We start from the raw sequence: 18,852 nt of genomic DNA, 5'->3' as shown, positions 1-18,852 counted from the left end.
GCACTGTGGGGCACCTGCCAGCAGGCCCCCACCCATGTCCAAATTATGTTCCCCACCACCCCCACCCCCCAGCACTGTGGGGCACCTGCCAGCAGGCCCCCACCCATGTCTCCCCCCACCCCCACCCCCCAGCCACCAGGGGCAGCCTCCACCAGGCCCCCACCCATGTCTCCCAGCACCCCCACCCCCCCAGCCACCAGGGGCACCCACCACCAGGCCCACACCCATGTCTAACACCACCCCCACCCCCCAGCCACCAGGGGCACCCACCACCAGGCCCCCACCCATGTCTCCCACCACCCCCACGCCCCCAGTCACCAGGGGCAGCCTCCACCAGGCCCCCACCCATGTCTCCCACCACCCCCACCCCCCAGCACTGTGGGGCACCTGCCAGCAGGCCCCCACCCATGTCCAATTCATGTTCCCCACCACCCCCACCCCCCAGCACTGTGGGGCACCTGCCAGCAGGCCCCCACCCATGTCCAATTCATGTTCCCCACCAGCCCCACCCCCCAGCTCTGTGGGGCACCTGCCAGCAGGCCCCCACCCATGTCCAAATCATGTTCCCCACCACCCCCACCCCCCAGCACTGTGGGGCACCTGCCAGCAGGCCCCCACCCATGTCTCCCCCCACCCCCACCCCCCAGCCACCAGGGGCAGCCTCCACCAGGCCCCCACCCATGTCTCCCAGCACCCCCACCCCCCCAGCCACCAGGGGCACCCACCACCAGGCCCACACCCATGTCTAACACCACCCCCACCCCCCAGCCACCAGGGGCACCCACCACCAGGCCCCCACCCATGTATCCCACCACCCCCACGCCCCCAGTCACCAGGGGCAGCCTCCACCAGGCCCCCACCCATGTCTCCCACCACCCCCACCCCCCAGCACTGTGGGGCACCTGCCAGCAGGCCCCCACCCATGTCCAATTCATGTTCCCCACCACCCCCACCCCCCAGCACTGTGGGGCACCTGCAAGCAGGCCCCCACCCATGTCCAATTCATGTTCCCCACCAGCCCCACCCCCCAGCTCTGTGGGGCACCTGCCAGCAGGCCCCCACCCATGTCTCCCACCACCCCCACCCCCCAGCCACCAGGGGCATCCTCCACCAGGCCCCCACCCATGTCTCCCACCACCCCCACCCCCCCAGCCACCAGGGGCACCCACCACCAGGCCCCCACACATGTCTAACACCACCCCCACCCCCCAGCCACCAGGGGCACCCACCACCAGTGTGTGGTATGGTTTTTTGTTTCTGATTACTTTTTCTCTCTTCATATATTTTGTAACTTGATTGGATTGGGGGCTGGATTGCCCAGTCTGCGCAAATGTCTGGAAATTTCTTGTTATTTATTCTTGAATTGTTTAAATTGTTTATGACTCAATGTACACAGCCTTGAGGACGACCTGGCTGGTCGAAACACGTGTCAGCTGTTTAGAATAAACCAGATTTGAATACTTACCATCATGTGCTATTTTTCAGATCTTAACAAGACATTGTTGTTTTCATATTTTTTCTTGATTGATGTTTGAACCGAGCGCGGTTTAGTCTGATGACGTATTTCAGTGACAGTCACCAACTTTAAGAACCTCAGTGGGGGGTTCCTAAAACATTAAGGGGGTAATTCATAGAATTCAGCGCACAAGTGGCGCACGCGGCTGGCGCACAGTGTGCGCGTGCGAATCCCTGCGCCAGCCGCGTGTGCTAAAATCCATTTCCGCGCACAGCGTATTCATGTATTCCAGCCACCAAAACCAGCCGTGGCGCACAGTGGCGCAGCGACCCTACAGCAGCGCCAGTTACGCCCCCAAGAACGCCTCTCGCGCAGGGAAAAGCCATCAATATACCCAATCCAGCGCAAAGGGCTGCGCTAACCCTGTACCAGCACGGTAAGCGGGCTATGTGTATCACTGGGGTGCGCGGGAAGTACCTCACGCGATTGGCCCCGTGCGAGCAGGGTACACGTATTTCAGGGGTGCACTGGAAATTCTACACGCGATTTCCGCAGGGTACGCGTATCTCAGGGGTGCGCGGGAATTTCCACATGCGATTGGGCCCGTGCGAGCAGGGTACACGTATCTCAGGGGTGCGCAGGAAGTGCCACATGCGATTACAGCAGGCTACGTGTATTTCAGGGGTGTGCGGGAATTCCCACACGCGATTGGGGGTACGCGTATCTCAGGGGTGCGCAGAAAGTGCCACACGCGATTTCAGCAGGGCACGTGTATTTCAGGGGTGCGCGGGAATTTCCACACGCGATTGGGGGTACGCGTATCTCAGGGGTGCGCGGGAAGTGCCACACGCAATTTCAGCAGGGCACGTGTATTGCAGGGGTGCGCGGGAAATTCCACACGCGATTTCATCATGGTACGTGTATTTTGGCGTGCAGGGGAAGTTTCACACGCGACATCAGCAGGGCACGTGTATCCCAGGGGTGCGCGGGAAGTAACACACGCGATTCCATCAGGGTACGTGTATTACAGGGGTGCGCGGGAAGTTCCACACGCGATTGGGCCCGTGCGAGCAGGGTGTGTGCATTTCAGGGGTGCGCGGGAAGTTCCACACGCGATTCCATCAGGGTACGTGTATTACAGGGGTGCGCGGAGAGCACCACACGTGAACTGCACGTGTGGGTCCTCCCAGGTGTTCCCTCTACACCCTCCCCGGCCCCTGCAGGTGGCTCACACCACAGGGGCCTATCCTGCACATGTCCTGCAGGCACACCATCCACCATGGCTATGACCCCCAGCCAACCCACATGTCAACTTGCACTACTGCCCACCAACGCATCTCCCCCTGCACCTTAGTCACCAGGGGCAGCCTCCACCAGGCCCCCACCCATGTCTCGCACCACCCCCACCCCCCAGCCACCAGGGGCACCCACCACCAGGCCCCCACCCATGTATCCCACCACCCCCACCCCCCAGCCACCAGGGGCACCCACCACCAGGCCCCCACCCATGTCTCCCACCACCCCCACCCCCCCAGTCACCAGGGGCAGCCTCCACCAGGCCCCCACCCATGTCTCCCAGCACCCCCACCCCCCAGCCACAAGGGGCAGCCTCCACCAGGCCCCCACCCATGTCTCCCACCACCCCCACCCCCCAGCCACCAGGGGCACCCACCACCAGGCCCCCACCCATGTCTCCCACCACCCCCACCCTCCCAGTACCAGGGGCACCCACCACCAGGCCCCCACCCATGTCTCCCACCACCCCCACCCCCCCAGTCACCAGGGGCAGCCTCCACCAGGCCCCCACCCATGTCTCCCAGCACCCCCACCCCCCAGCCACCAGGGGCACCCACCACCAGGCCCCCACACATGTCTCCCACCACCCCCACCCCCCCAGTCACCAGGGGCAGCCTCCACCAGGCCCCCACCATGTCTCCCAGCACCCTCACCCCCCAGCCACCAGGGGCAGCCTCCACCAGGCCCCCACCCATGTCCCCCAGCACCCCCACCCCCAGCACTGTGGGGCACTTGCCAGCAGGCCCTCACCCATGTCCAACTCATGTTCCCCAGCACCCCCACCCCCCAGCACTGTGGGGCACCTGCCAGCAGGCCCCCACCCATGTCCAACTCATGTTCCCCAGCCAACATGTCATCACAATCTAGATCCCTGGTCCCTATGGTCAACCTCCAAATGCAAAACACCCACCCGAGTATTGCATCCACCCACTCATAATTTGCAATTACATCACAGAACACCAATTGCAAGTTCCGAAACAAACACATTTCCCTCACATACACCCAATGGGTGTCATGAATCTCAAAACACATATCATGAAATGCATGAAACCAATGAGATACCACACATTGAAGTTCAACAAAAAAAATATGTATTAAAGGAAACATAAATATAATAAAAAATGAAGAAACAGAAATGTGAATGTACAAAAATGAAAAGAAGCATGTCCGTTAAAAAAAGCAAAACCAAAAATAAAAATCCAAAGTAATGTTGTCCAAAGTCAATGTCCACAAAACAAAATCCAATGGGAAATAAAAAAGAAAGCCATTGCTCCATGGTTAAAAAGTGAAAAAAAATACAATCCAACTGTGAACTATGTACATGGGAACAAGCCAGGGTCCATTATCCCAACAAAATAAAGGAAACCTATCTAACTACACTAACTAATAAAAAAAACTATATACAAAAATGTGGCCAATGTCCAAAAGGTCCAAATGAAATAAAAACAAAAATGAAACCTAACACTACCTACATAACTATGTACAAGGGCAGCGGGCTAGTTTCACGGCTCACTTGTGGATGTCCCGGGCCAGGGCATTATCAAACTCCTCCTCAATGTCCCGGAGGCGGTCCTCCTCCATGGCCCCGAGGGTCCGCAGGGCCGTCGATGTCTCCACCTCCAAACCCCTGCGGATTGCCTCGAGGCACTCGGCCCGCCTCAGTGCCCACCGCATGGAGTTCTCCGCCCTGACCATTGTGAGCCGTGCCTCTTCCGCCCGCTGCCGCTCCGCATCTATGGCGTGGCCCAACCGCTGCCACACGGAAGACACTCTCTGTCCTGGGATCTCCTGCCCTCCGGCCGAGTCCTGCCCCTCCGATGTTGAAGGCCCCGAGCCTTCATGGCTCCCACCACGTTGCTGCTGCTGCTGTGCCTCTGCCTGTGCACTGCCTCCTGCTGCCTGCAAATCCTCCGCCGGCTGGGGTGCAGTCGTAGATGTGGCCACCCCTGCTGGACGTCCGACTCCCAACTGTGGCAGGGATGCCTCCTCCACCAGCCTGGCCGCACCGTCAGAGGCAGCTCCACAGGGCACCCAGGTGACTGATGGGTGGGAAGATGGCACAGAGGACGACTGGCGCGTAGGGGGTCCAGCTGAGGAGGGGGTCGTAGCAAGCCCCATCAGACGGAGGAATCCGGCCTGGGTGACCTGTCCCAGCAGGCTGACGTGGTCAACGAGCCATTCGAGATGACGTGCAGTCTCTTCATGAAAAGACTGCAGGTCACCTCGCATGGCCCGTTGACACAATGCCACACCAGCCAGGACAGGCTCAACCCGGACGTGGATAGCCACGTCCGCAGGCAGAGGAAGGCCAGTTGATGTGAGCTCATCCCCTGCCTGAAAACGGGTCTGGACGTAGGCATCCCTGCTGGTGCAAGATGATGCAGGGACAGGATCAGGGACAGGATTGCACACAGGCACCTCCGTGGCGGCCTGTGCTGCCTCCTGTCCCTGGTCCTGCACTGCACCACTAGCACCAGTGGGATCCCCACCTCCAGACCCCGTCTCTGGTGCTTGCACGGCCTCCTCCTCCACCAAACCCCCCACCAACCTGGATGACTCCGTGCCATCTTCCCCTGTTGGGCCCTGTGGGGTCCCAGCTGCCCCTTCTGCTGCCGAGGAGTCCAACTCCAACCTCTGCCTCTTGGACATCCCCCCGGCAGCTGTGGCCTGGGACGCGGCACCGGACTCCTCACTCCCCGACGAGATGACAACATGGGAGGGGAGCCGCGCCTTGTGTCTCCGGCTGGCGGAGGGATCCCCGCCGCTGTGCTCCACAGCACCTTCTCCACCCTCTTCATCAGTTGACGCTGCAGACAGGGAGAAACAAAACACAGGCATCAGGGCACTGTACAATGGACACATACACACATGACAGTTGTACATGAGTGGCATTGCCAAACCTCAGACATGTCATCACAATCCCCAACACACATGTCATTACAACTCGCACACATGAGCCATACCACAGCCATATCGCAACTGCCACCACCATCCATACACATACAACAGCATGAGCAGCCAAAGGTGAGCCAGACATCACATGCAACACAGGAAGTGCACCACACATGTACACACACCACCACACTTGCATGCATGTGTACACCTCTGCCAAGTGTCGCAGTGTTCAGACGGGCATCCATGTCACATCTGCCCATCAGGCTTCCACATACCGCTGTCACATGTATCCATGTTGCATCACTGTTGCACCCTTGTCAAATACACACACATGCACATGTACACAGCGCTGATACATGCAGCCGAAAAAAACATACATGCGTGACATCACGGACATGTCTACTCACATACACATTCATCCAAACATGTGTGCCCACATAACTGCATTTGGCATGCAAGCTACACACACAAGCACCAGCCATGTCTGACACATTCCAGCCCTCGCATGTGTCAGCCCCACGGCCCTGTACACCCCCACCCATACTCGACCCCATACAAACAGATGTGCAACCTGCACACTACTGAACAATCACCACACGTACAGCTCACGATCAGGATGCATGTACACTCACCGCTCGACTCCAGACGGGTCTGCTTCTCAAGGACCTGGACGTGGAGCACTCCAGGACCCTCATCTGTTCTTCCGACAAGTGGCCCCGGCGCCCCTTGGCATCCGCTGCCTTCAAGAGGCGCCGGGCCTTGTTCAGGGTCCTGGACCTGAAGTCCTCCCAGCGCTTCTTGACATGTTGTAAGTCGCGGACTGCCACCTCCTCCGCGTTGATGGCAGTCACGATGTCAGTCCAGATCCGAGTCCGTCCTTCCTTGTCGGCGCGGGAACTTCCGAAGAGGGCATCATACTGCCCCAGGACTTGCTCCACCAGGACACCAACTTCGGTGGCACTGAAGCTGGTGCCCCTCTGCCTCTCTGGCCGGGGGTTGTCAGTGGTCACAGATGGTGTTTGCCCCAACATGACAACCCCAGAGGCAGGAGTGGGTGGGCAACTGGGTCCTGGGGCTGGGCTGTGGAGCGATGGTATCCCAGTCGGGAGTCTTCGGTTCCAGCAGGGGTGGTCACACCAACAGCACCCCAGGCCATGGCCATCACTGTCATGTCACTCAAACCCTCCCAAACATCAACATGACATGGCGAGCAATACCCATACACCAACGCAGTAACGATAAGGTACACATTGCCATGTCCTAAATGTACAGTGGCATCGGACAATGATGCCTGACCCGGAATCAGATGAAATGACAGACCACCAAAATATCCCACCCAAAATAAGTCATTTCCAAATGCATTACAACAGTCGTAGACGTAACATCACAATGAATGCCTGTCTACATGCACATTATGCATTGCAAAATCAACACTGCAGCTCTTGTGTGCAGTGTCCTACTCCTGCATCACACTGCTCAGCGCACAACACAGTGATCAGCCATTGTGTGTGATGCACACCCTGAGCATCACATCTAAGTGACAGACCACATCAAACATCAAATTAGGCATGTACTGGAACCATAATCGGTCACAGAACATGTGCTGCCGGGACACAGTGGGCACCAGAAGGCAAACAGTGTACACGTGGATATGCAAGGGTGGGAGTACATGGAGTGCATCCGAGTGCAAGTGTGTGGTTCTGCATGGACATGCACTCCACATATGCATGTGCACTCAAGTGACCATCAGTGTTCCCTACACATCACATGTGAACATCCACCATTTGTACACCCCAGCATGTCAAACCACAACTATCCCCTCGCACCTAAAAGGAAAACACAACACATGAACAGGCATTGATCAGCAGAACACAACATGTACATAGGATAACACCATTACTATGTCAGAGTTCCCATCACACTGCAGGGCAACGCAACTATCAACAACAACCCCCCTCCCTCACAAATGACCATGACCCACTGAACAACTGCACCTGGGTCATGGAGCCTCCAACCCTCATTTCCACCTGGCCACAGGATCACCTTTACCCTTCGTCGCCATCTCCCACCTTGTGTGTAAAAAGATGCCTGAACCCTCAGAATCCACACTCATTTCCAAAATCACGAAATCCAAGGCATGAAAACGAACCCGAACACCCTCCAGTAGATGACTTGACGTAGCAGTACCTCACAAACGCCAAGTACTACCACAATGATGCAACAACCAAGGTAGCACAGCAAAACAATGTCACGACAGGATGTGAGACATGTGTGGTACATGACATAGGATGATGCACCATGGATGGATGTGTACTGTCACAGGTCCCCTGTACAGGCGCGGGAGTGTCATGAAACAACCACCCACACCATGTGCTGGGTGCCTGCAAGGTCAAACTCACACAGGCCCCTGAAACCCTGGTGGGGAATGAGGTTCAGGGATATGCAGTCAGGACAGGTGTAGACACACTGGATGACTGGAATGAGTGGCAGGAGAAGGGAGGAGGAATGACACATGAAACTAGGGAATGCACGAAAATGTACAACCTGCATGAACACATACACAATCCAAACAAACTTGGACATCATTGTCATGGCCTTCTGTAGTCCAGGCTCAGGAGTGGTAGGAACCAACCACCCCCTCTAGGGTTTTGGCGCCTGCAAGTTCGGGGCTTACACAGGCATCCGCAACCCCAGTGGGGAAAGAGGGTCAGGGAACGTTGCTTGGATAGGCACGGGAAGCAGGAACACCGGGTAGAGGGTACAGGTTTCAAAATTGCATAGGATCACGGGGGATTAGGGAGAAAAAACATACCAAATTGAACCACACATACATCCATGCATAGGTACACTCCCCAGCAAGCCTATGCAGAGCATTTAGAAAGAAAAACAACAAGACACTTAGCTCTGGTTTTGAGTGCTGGCCTCCTGCCTGCGCACTCTCAGGTCCGGTTACAGGAGCACTGCAATGCTGCAAATAGAGCCACAGTCAACAACCTGTACGTGCCAATTACACAAAAACACAACACCAAACATGCCCCATGGCAACAAACTACTCTACAAACAGACAATCTGTGCTCGATGCTTCGTACCCATATATGACATCACCCCTGTGACGGGTCATACACAGTCAATGCAGTAAGTCAGCCGCTGGTGGGTGCGTGGCAAATGGAACACCAATGTGTCACAATTCTCACAACATGCAATGTTCCCTGGGTAAGCAGATAGACCCATATAGCAAGCCATGACTACAGAGCAAGTTGCGTACCACCATGACCAAAACAAAGTTGGCAGTGCATTTATCATAAAGTACGTGGAAAAGACATGCACTGCACCCGAGTATGTCCCTTGCTGTATGTCCCTGTGAGCTGCCCCTTTCCATGTCTTGGAAGGCTACATGGTTGATACAAGTGCCTCAATGAACCTTGGTGTACCGCAGGGTATGTGCCACTGCCCCTGCATGTGTCCCAGACGACCCTACTATCAACAGCCATCAGTCCACAAACACATCTGAGCTGCATTGTGTGCTTCAACACCAATATTCGTCTAAGCTCACCCTCAGTGCTGTGACTAAGCCTGCATGTGCAACTCGCCTGGTGCAAGCTTTGCTGTGTCGTGGCCCCCCTGTGATGCTCACCTTGCCTGGAGTTCCTTGGAACATGTCAGCAGTTCTAGGATGTGGGTCTGCAATCACTGTGCCTCTGCTTGTGCACACATGTGCATGTGGGCACCAACAAACGGGTCAGGAATTCCGTCGTCCAATGGGCCATGTCTGCTGGCAAAGGTGCTCTGGAGGCTCATCCCCCTGCAGAAAGGGCATGAAACACATGATTAATGCTTCAAAGTGATCTGTGTGTGTCTCATCAGGCATCTCATTACTTGACCATGTCAGAGAGTCACATCACAAATCACACCATCAGTCCGTCTTTCACCTCCGAAGTGTGGAACACTATCTACAGCATGAATTGCAACAAGCACGTGTACAGGAAAGATATGAAACATAATACACAATGCATACCAATCAATGTCCACATTAATCATGACACACCCCATCTAGCAAAAGCTGAACAGTGGACAATGACACCTAAATCATCCCCACTAGGGGTGTCAACACAAGTCACACAGCACCAGACATGCCACAGATATGACAGTCCAAAGCCCTTGTGTAATATTCTGTAACACCGAACCATCCTTGCGAGCCCATGGATAAGGGAGGCAGGAGTGGCATATGTGAGTCAAGGACCCCAAGCAGCAAACACATACACAAGACAACCATGAAGGGCCCAGCTGGAACAGACAGTGGATGCCTTCAAAAGCCACAAGGCACCGTCACATGAAAGCACAATAGACTAGCAATTTTAAACTAACTCAACTATTAACTAATTACACTAATTATGGAAAACCTACATTACCTATTTAAACTAACTATCAAACAGAAACTTAACTAACTAAACTAAAAGAAAAATCAAAAATGGCCACATACGACCCGGGGGGAGGGGAGGCACCCAGGAGGGGGAGGTACAGGGTGCTGCTCAACATCCACATGCGATGATGCTGAGCCAAAAAAAAATCCTCCATGGGCTTAACGCATGCACAGCACGACCTATGTGGGAGATAGATGGTCGTCCGAGTCTGGCTCATCCTGGAAAGGAGGACGTGGCACAGTAGCCTGGCCACGCCTAGCAGCAGCTTGCCCCTCGTCGGCAGCAAGTCTGCCGGACGGGTGAGCCTGGTTCTGTGTGGCGATGTTACATAGGTCTGCATGCAGAACCTCACGTGATACACGTGCTTCCTCTTGCAAGGTAGCACGTGTAACACAGAGTTCCTCCTGCAAGGCATGGCTGGACAACCGCTGCACCTCCCGGCAAGCCTGTAGCTCAGCCGAGATGGTGCGCTCAAGCTGTGCAAACCTCTCCTCTGCCTGCTGCCTCTGGGACATCATAAGGACACCCAGAGTGGATCTGAGGGAAGCATACTCCTCCCTCAGGGCATCCATGTGCGCCTCTGCGTGAGCAGCAATTGCTTGACGCAGAGGCGACATTTCAGCCTGGCGTGCCCTGTCTGAGGCCGCCATGCCCAGCCTGAGCGAGCGGGCCGTGGACCTTGCCGCCTGCTGCTGGAGAAGCACCTGCCTAGCAGGGGGGAGCACAGATCGGGCCACACGCTCCATGCTCTCAGCGATGTTCTCCATTGCTGCCCCTTGCCGTTCGGAATTGGCAGTCATGTCTTGCTCCCACTCAGTATACAGCAGTTACGCGTGGCGACCGCGTTGCCGGGCTTGACCCCTGCGGGACCCAAGGACCGGGGGTCCTCGCTGTGTTGGCACCGCCTGCGGCTGCACAACTACATGCCCCCGTCAACGTGATGTCCCAGGCACATCAGTGACTGGTGTGGAGGGTGACCCTGCGCCCCGATCCACCACGGGCGGAGGACCCAAGACTGTCTGATCCCTCAGTGCAGGTTTCGCAGACAGAGGAGTGTCCACATCAGAATCACTCACCCCTGACACATGGACTTGATGCTCATCCAACTCAACATGGACGTCAGAGTCGTCATCAAGGCTGGACTCATAGACAGCCAGAGACACAATGGACTGCAGCACTTGGGGGTTTTCGTGGCCTACCACCCCACGACACCCACTAGTGCCGGGTTGATGTGGTCTTACCAACCCTGTGTCTGGCATGACAACACCATCCTCCGCATCCATTGCATCATCGCCTGAAAAATAGAGAGAAAAAGGTCACTACACATGTCAGAAGCACACGACACACACACACACCGACAGCAAAGGCATCCGGCAGACATGTGACACACAACATATGACCTGGCATGCATGCTGGGTCTACTTTGAATAGCTTCTGTGATCAGACATGTTGAAAGTTGGCAGTTTCCATGGAAGTGGGTCTATGCAGTGCAGAAAATGTGTACGCCACTCACTACCTACATGTACAAGCACTCCATGGTGTGTGCCAGGAAATGTGAAGGCAGTGCAATGTCAAATTCAGACATCACGTGCATTGTGCATTCAATGTGTACCATGTCTAGAAGCCAAGCACCCCTCCACCCCAGTACCAAAGCAGGGATGCCTAGCATGGTATCAAAAGGCTGACCATACACCTGTGTATTGAGAGGCAATGTTGACTGGCATCAACAGCTTAATGTGATTCAAATTACAACACTGCAAATGATGCTGGGACAGTGGGCAGGACACATGATGGAAAATCCGGAGGCCGGCCACGTGTGAAGAAGACACAACAAGAGTTGGACAGAGTCATTGGCCATTGAACAGGCTGAGGCCTGTGAGCCACACAGATTGTCAGAGCCTAAACATGTGTGCAACGCAGGACTGAGACACAGTTGACATGGGGAGGCTGATAATATGGCAGGCAATGTATGTAACCAAGGACTCATATTACAGTGATCATCAAGTCAAGGACAGATAGGGGCATGCGTGCAATGCACATGGAGCATGAATGGGCACTCATGTCCCTGCGGGACATCTGACCCATGCACAGTACAAGTGGGATACCCTGCATCGAGTACTAAGGCTGTACCACACGGCATATGTCTGGCAGTTTCTACGCTGGAAGTTAGCATCTACACAGGACACATGAACAAGAAACTACACATTGGCAAGATTGAAGCAGACTAGTGCAAAGGTGGAACTGGAGTGCAGAGTGGCGGAGGAGGGGCAAGGGAGCATGCCAACATGGAGTCCCGCATGCAGGCAGAGGAGACATGCATGACGGTAGCATTGCATTACTTACACATCAGAACCATGTACACGTCACATGTAGCAGCAATCATGCACAACACATCCCACAAGTGAAACACACACATCCTCAACAAATACGCATCAACACTCACTGGACTGGGCATCAAAGTCCAGCATCTCTCCCACTCCTTCGACCAATTCAGGTGGTATGAACTCCGCAACAAGAGCCTCATGCGGAGTGAGTTCTTCCTCCTCTGGTGCAGGCCCACCGCCAGTCACCAGAGTCAAGTTGTAATTTGAGGCACGCTTAGCCTTAGTGCTGCGCTTGATGTCATTCCAGCGCTTTTTGCACTCTTGCGCCCTGCGCACCTCATGGCCGAATGAACTGACATGTTCCGCAACATGCTTCCAGTGGGTGTCACGTTGGGCAGCCGTAGTCTGACTATTGGCACCCACTAGCATGTCACGGCTGTGGCCCCGCACGTAGTCCACGAGGAAGTCCAGTTCCTGCTTACAGAAAGGCTTCTTCCTCGACGTGCAGGAGGTCGTGGCTGTGTGTGGGGTCCCAGCCTGTGCTGCAGGTGCAACCTTCATCCTCTTGGACTGTGGCGCAGACCCTGGCTGGCTAATGCCGCCCTGACCATTATGGCCAGTGGGTTCGGTGGATTGAGCCGAGGGAGTGGCAGGTGGAGGGATGACCAAAGGCCTGACTTGTGTCAGGCGCAGCTGGGTGCCCACTAATGGACCCTGCGCAGCAACATCAGCTGTGGCAGGGTCATTGACCGCAACGGTCCTGGTTGGCAGACTCACAACCGGGGTGCTGTTGGGTGCATCTGCCCCTGCACTTGCCAACACCCGGCTGTTCGGGGCAGCAGATGACATGACTGCCCCAGGGACACGTGTCTTGGTCTGAGCAGTCCGGCCTGCCCCTATGGTTTCCCCCGTGGCCTGTTGGAGATCTACCAAGGGCTCTTCAAGTGCCAACGCAGCCTGCGCTGGCAGACCCTGAGCCTGGGTGGTGGTGCCCACAGCTGCACCTGCAGCTACCACTAACCTTGGGCCCGTGGCAGTCGATGGAACGGACTGCCGGGTCATATGGGTGCCAGTGCCAGATGCAGGAGCTGCATCCCCCGGAACCACAGGGGGTGGTGGCATTGCTGCACCGACACATGGCACAACATTGTGCTCAAGTGGCGCACCCCTGCCTCTTCCCCCTCTGTGGCTGCCCTGGACACCCTGGAGTCCCCCTACTCCCTGGTCACCACGGCCACGTCCCCGACCACGCCCACCACGAGGAGTAAGCCCAGCTGAGGCGCCCCTCACCTTTGGTGGCCTCCCAACCATGGCACAGATGTAGTAGTGCTGGCACAGATGGAGTGGTGCCAATGGGAGGTGTACAGCACAATTGACCTGGACAATTGGGGTGAAGGGGGTGGGAAGCAAGATGTTAACAGCCCCCCTGCACCTGCAAGGCTGTATGTGACCCCGGTGATGTGGTGACGGGTCACGCAACGCACCCCAAAACTGCAGTAAAACCGTGCACGCAACCCTGCAGCCTACGTGCGTGGATTAAACCTCCCGCAGTACGCGGTGGCACCCAGTAACACGAATAACGCGTACGCGTGGGACACGCAGGCTACTATGACATCGAAAATGGGTGCGATACACAGGGGCACCCGCAGTGGGAAAAAGAGCGTGTGCGCCTCACCGTCTGACTAGTGCGATGCAGAAAAACACACGTAGCCAATACCCCCGCCAAAAGAAGAGATACGTCCTTGAGAGCTGTGAAGTTGTGATGGCGCACGAAACAACAGGAAGCAGCAACACACGAAAGGCACGTACAGCGAACTGCTGGGCCCGCTCACCTTTAACCTGTGCTGAGGGAAACGCACGCGCGCGTCACGTCAATTACGCGCATGGGCCCTTTCCTAGTATTACATGCGGACGTGCACTTTTTCATGCACGCATACGCGCATGGTCCCTTTCCTCGTATTACACGCGGACGTGCAGTTTTCCACGCACCCTTACACGCATGTGCCCTTTCCTCGTATTACACGCGGACGTGCATTTTTTCACGCGCGCTTACGCATGGGCCCTTTCCTCGTATTACACGCGGACGTGCATTATTTCACGCGCGCTTACGCATGGGCCCTTTCCTCGTATTACACGCGGACTTGCATTTTTTCACGCGCGCTGTAATGCCCATGCACGTCTGTACGCGTCATGTCACAGGGGCGCTTGCGCTTAAGGGGCCTTCTGTCCAATGAAAATGCGTATGCGTGCAGACGCGCTTACGTGCTAAGGGCCTTTCCTCGAATTACACGCTGACGTGCAGGATTTTTCACGTGCCAAATCACTCCGTATCAAGCTGGCCACGCGTAAGCACACGGAAGACCACGCTCCTGCCCAGAAGGCCGAACTACTGCCCCCCAGAGCCCCGAGCGCGCTCCCACCTGCCATCTGCTGCTGCCTGACTGCCTGCTGCCCACGTGCCCTGCCATTTGCTGCCTGCACATCAGCCAGGGGTGCTGTTGCTGTGACCACCCCTGCTGGAACCGAAGACTCCCGACTGGGATTCCATTGCTCCACAGCCCAGCCCCAGGACCCAGTTGCCCACCCACTCCTGCCTCTGGGGTTGTCATGTCGGGGCAAACACCATCTGTGACCACTGACAACCCCCGGCCAGAGAGGCAGAGGGGCACCAGCTTCAGTGCCACCGAAGTTGGTGTCCTGGTGGAGCAAGTCCTGGGGCAGTATGATGCCCTCTTCGGAAGTTCCAGCGCCGACAAGGAAGGACGGACTCGGATCTGGACTGACATCGTGACTGCCATCAACGCGGAGGGGGTGGCAGTCCGCAATTTACAACATGTCAAGAAGCGCTGGGAGGACTTCAGGTCCAGGACCCTGAACAAGGCCCGGCGCCTCTTGAAGGCAGCGGATGCCAAGGGGCGCCGGGGCCACTTGTCGGAAGAACAAATGAGGGTCCTGGAACGCATATCCCCAGCGCTCCACGTCCAGGTCCTTGAGAAGCAGACCCGTCTGGAGTCGAGCGGTGAGTGTACATGCATCCTGATTGTGAGCAGTGCGTGTGGTGATTGTTCAGTAGTGTGCAGGTTGCACATCTGTTTGTATGGGGTCGAGTATGGGTGGGGGTGTACAGGGCCGTGGGGCTGACACATGCGAGGGCTGGAATGTGTGAGACAAGGATGGTGCTTGTGTGTGTAGGCTTGCATGCCAAATGCAGTTGTGTGGGCACACATGTTTGGATGAATGTGTATGTGAGTAGACATGTCCGTGATGTCACGCATGTATGTTTTTTTTGGCTGCATGTATCAGCGCTGTGTACATGTGCATGTGTGTGTATTTGACAAGGGTGCAACAGTGATGCAACATGGATGCATGTGACAGCGGTATGTGGAAGCCTGATGGGCAGATGTGACATGGATGCCCGTCTGAACACTGCGACACTTGGCAGAGGTGTACACATTCATGCAAGTGTGGTGGTGTGTCTACATGTGTGGTGCACTTCCTGTGTTGCATGTGATGTCTGGCTCACCTTTGGCTGCTCATGCTGTTGTATGTGTATGGATGGTGGTGGCAGTTGCGATATGGCTGTGGTATGGCTCATGTGTGCGAGTTGTAATGACATGTGTGTTGGGGATTGTGATGACATGTCTGAGGTTTGCCAATGCACTCATGTAAAACTGTCATGTGTGTATGTGTCCATTGTACAGTGCCCTGATGCCTGTGTTTTGTTTCTCCCTGTCTGCAGCGTCAACTGATGAAGAGGGTGGAGAAGGTGCTGTGGAGCACAGCGGCGGGGATCCCACCGCCAGCCGGAGACGCAAGGCCCGGCTCCCCTCCCATGTTGTCATCTCGTCGGGGAGTGAGGAGTCCGGTGCCGTGTCCCAGGCCGCAGCTGCCGGGGGGATGTCCAAGAGGCGGAGGTTGGAGTTGGACTCCTCGGCAGCAGAAGGGGCAGCAGGGACCCCACAGGGCCCAACAGGGGAAGATGGCACGGAGTCATCCAGGTTGGTGGGGGGTTTGGTGGAGGAGGAGGCCGTGCAAGCACCAGAGACGGGGTCTGGAGGTGGGGATCCCACTGGTGCTAGTGGTGCAGTGCAGGACCAGGGACAGGTGGCAGCACAGGCCGCCGCGGAGGTGCCTGTGTGCAATCCTGTCCCTGATCCTGTCCCTGCATCATCTTGCACCAGCAGGGATGCCTACGTCCAGACCCGTTTTCAGGCAGGGGATGAGCTCACGTCAACTGGCCTTCCTCTGCCTGCGAACGTGGCTATCCACGTCTGGGTTGAGCCTGTCCTGGCTGGTGTGGCGTTGCGTCAACGGGCCATGCGAGGTGACCTGCAGTCTTTTCATGAAGAGACTGCACGTCATCTCGAATGGCTCGTTGACCACGTCAGCCTGCTGGGACAGGTCACCCAGGCCGGATTCCTCCGTCTGATGGGGCTTGCTACGACCCTCTCCTCAACTGGACCCCCTACACGACAGTCGTCCTCTGTGCCATCTTCCCACCCATCAGTCACCTGGGTGCCCTGTGGAGCTGCCTCTGACGGTGCGGCCAGGCTGGTGGAGGAGGCATCCCTGCCACAGTCGGGAGTCGGACGTCCAGCAGGGGTGGCCACATCAACGACTGCACCCCAGCCGGCGGAGGATGTGCAGGCAGCAGGAGGCAGTGCACGGGCAGAGGCACAGCAGCAGCAGCAACGTGGTGGGAGCCATGAAGGCTCGGGGCCTTCAACATAGGAGGGGCAGGACTCGGCCGGAGGGCAGGAGTACCCAGGACAGAGAGTGTCTTCCGTGTGGCAGCGGTTGGGCCACGCCATAGATGCGGAGCGGCAGCAGGCGGAAGAGGCACGGCTCACAATGGTCAGGGCGGAGAACTCCATGCGGTGGGCACTGAGGCGGGCCGAGTGCCTCGAGGCAATCCGCAGGGGTTTGGAGGTGGAGACGTCGACGGGCCTGCGGACCCTCGGGGCCATGGAGGAGGACCGCGTCTGGGACATTGAGGAGGAGTTCGATGATGCCCTGGCCCGGGACATCCACAAGTGAGCCGTGAAACTAGCCCGCTGCCCTTGTACATAGTTATGTAGGTAGTGTTAGGTTTCATTTTTGTTTTTATTTCATTTGGACCTTTTGGACATTGGCCACATTTTTGTATATAGTTTTTTTATTAGTTAGTGTAGTTAGATAGGTTTCCTTTATTTTGTTGGGATAATGGACCCTGGCTTGTTCCCATGTACATAGTTCACAGTTGGATTGTATTTTTTTTCACTTTTTAACCATGGAGCAATGGCTTTCTTTTTTATTTCCCATTGGATTTTGTTTTGTGGACATTGACTTTGGACAACATTACTTTGGATTTTTATTTTTGGTTTTGCTTTTTTTAACGGACATGCTTCTTTTCATTTTTGTACATTCACATTTCTGTTTCTTCATTTTTTATTCTATTTATGTTTCCTTTAATACATATTTTTTTTGGTGAACGTCAATGTGTGGTATCTCATTGGTTTCATGCATTTCATGATATGTGTTTTGAGATTCACTGACACCCATTGGGTGTATGTGAGGGACATGTGTTTGTTTCGGAACTTGCAATTGGTGTTCTGTGATGTAATTGCAAATTATGAGTGGGTGGATGCAATACTCGGGTGGGTGCTTTGCATTTGGAGGCTGACCGTAGGGACCAGGGATCTAGATTGTGATGACATGTTGGCTGGGGAACATGAGTTGGACATGGGTGGGGGCCTGCTGGCAGGTGCCCCACAGTGGTGGGGGTGGTGGGAGACATGGGTGTGGGCCTGGTGGTGGGTGCCCCTGGTGGCTGGGGGGTGGGGGTGCTGGGAGACATGGGTGGGGGCCTGGTGGAGGCTGCCCCTGGTGACTGGGGGGGTGGGGGTGGTGGGAGACATGAGTTTGTCATGGGTGGGGGCCTGCTGGCAGGTGCCCCACAGTGCTGGGGGGTGGGGGTGGTGGGGAACATGAGTTGGAAATGGGTGGGGGCCTGCTGGCAGGTTCCCCACAGTGCTGGGGGGTGGGGGTGGTGGGAGACATGGGTGGGGGCCTGGTGGTGGGTGCCCCTGGTGGCTGGGGGGTGGGGGTGCTGGGAGACATGGGTGGGGGCCTGGTGGTGGGTGCCCCTGCACTGCTGGGGGTGGGGGTGGTGGGAGACATGGGTGGGGGCCTGGTGGAGGCTGCCCCTGGTGGCTGGGGGGTGGGGGTGGTGGGAGACATGGGTGGGGGCCTGGTGGTGGGTGCCCCTGGTGGCTGGGGGTTGGGGGTGCTGAGAGACATCGGTGGGGGCCTGGTGGAGGCTGCCCCTGGTGACTGGGGGTGGTGGGGGTGGTGGGAGACATGAGTTGGACATGGGTGGGGGCCTGCTGGCAGGTGCCCCACAGTTCTGGGGGGTGGGGGTGGTGGGGAACATGATTTGGACAAGGGTGGGGTCCTGCTGGCAGGTGCCCCACAGTGCTGG

This window comes from Ambystoma mexicanum, chromosome 7q (genome assembly GCF_040938575.1).
Source record: "Ambystoma mexicanum isolate Mex_15411 chromosome 7q, UKY_AmexF1_1, whole genome shotgun sequence".
Classification (NCBI taxonomy): Eukaryota; Metazoa; Chordata; class Amphibia; order Caudata; family Ambystomatidae; genus Ambystoma; species Ambystoma mexicanum.
Note: the sequence above shows the minus strand (reverse complement) of the source record.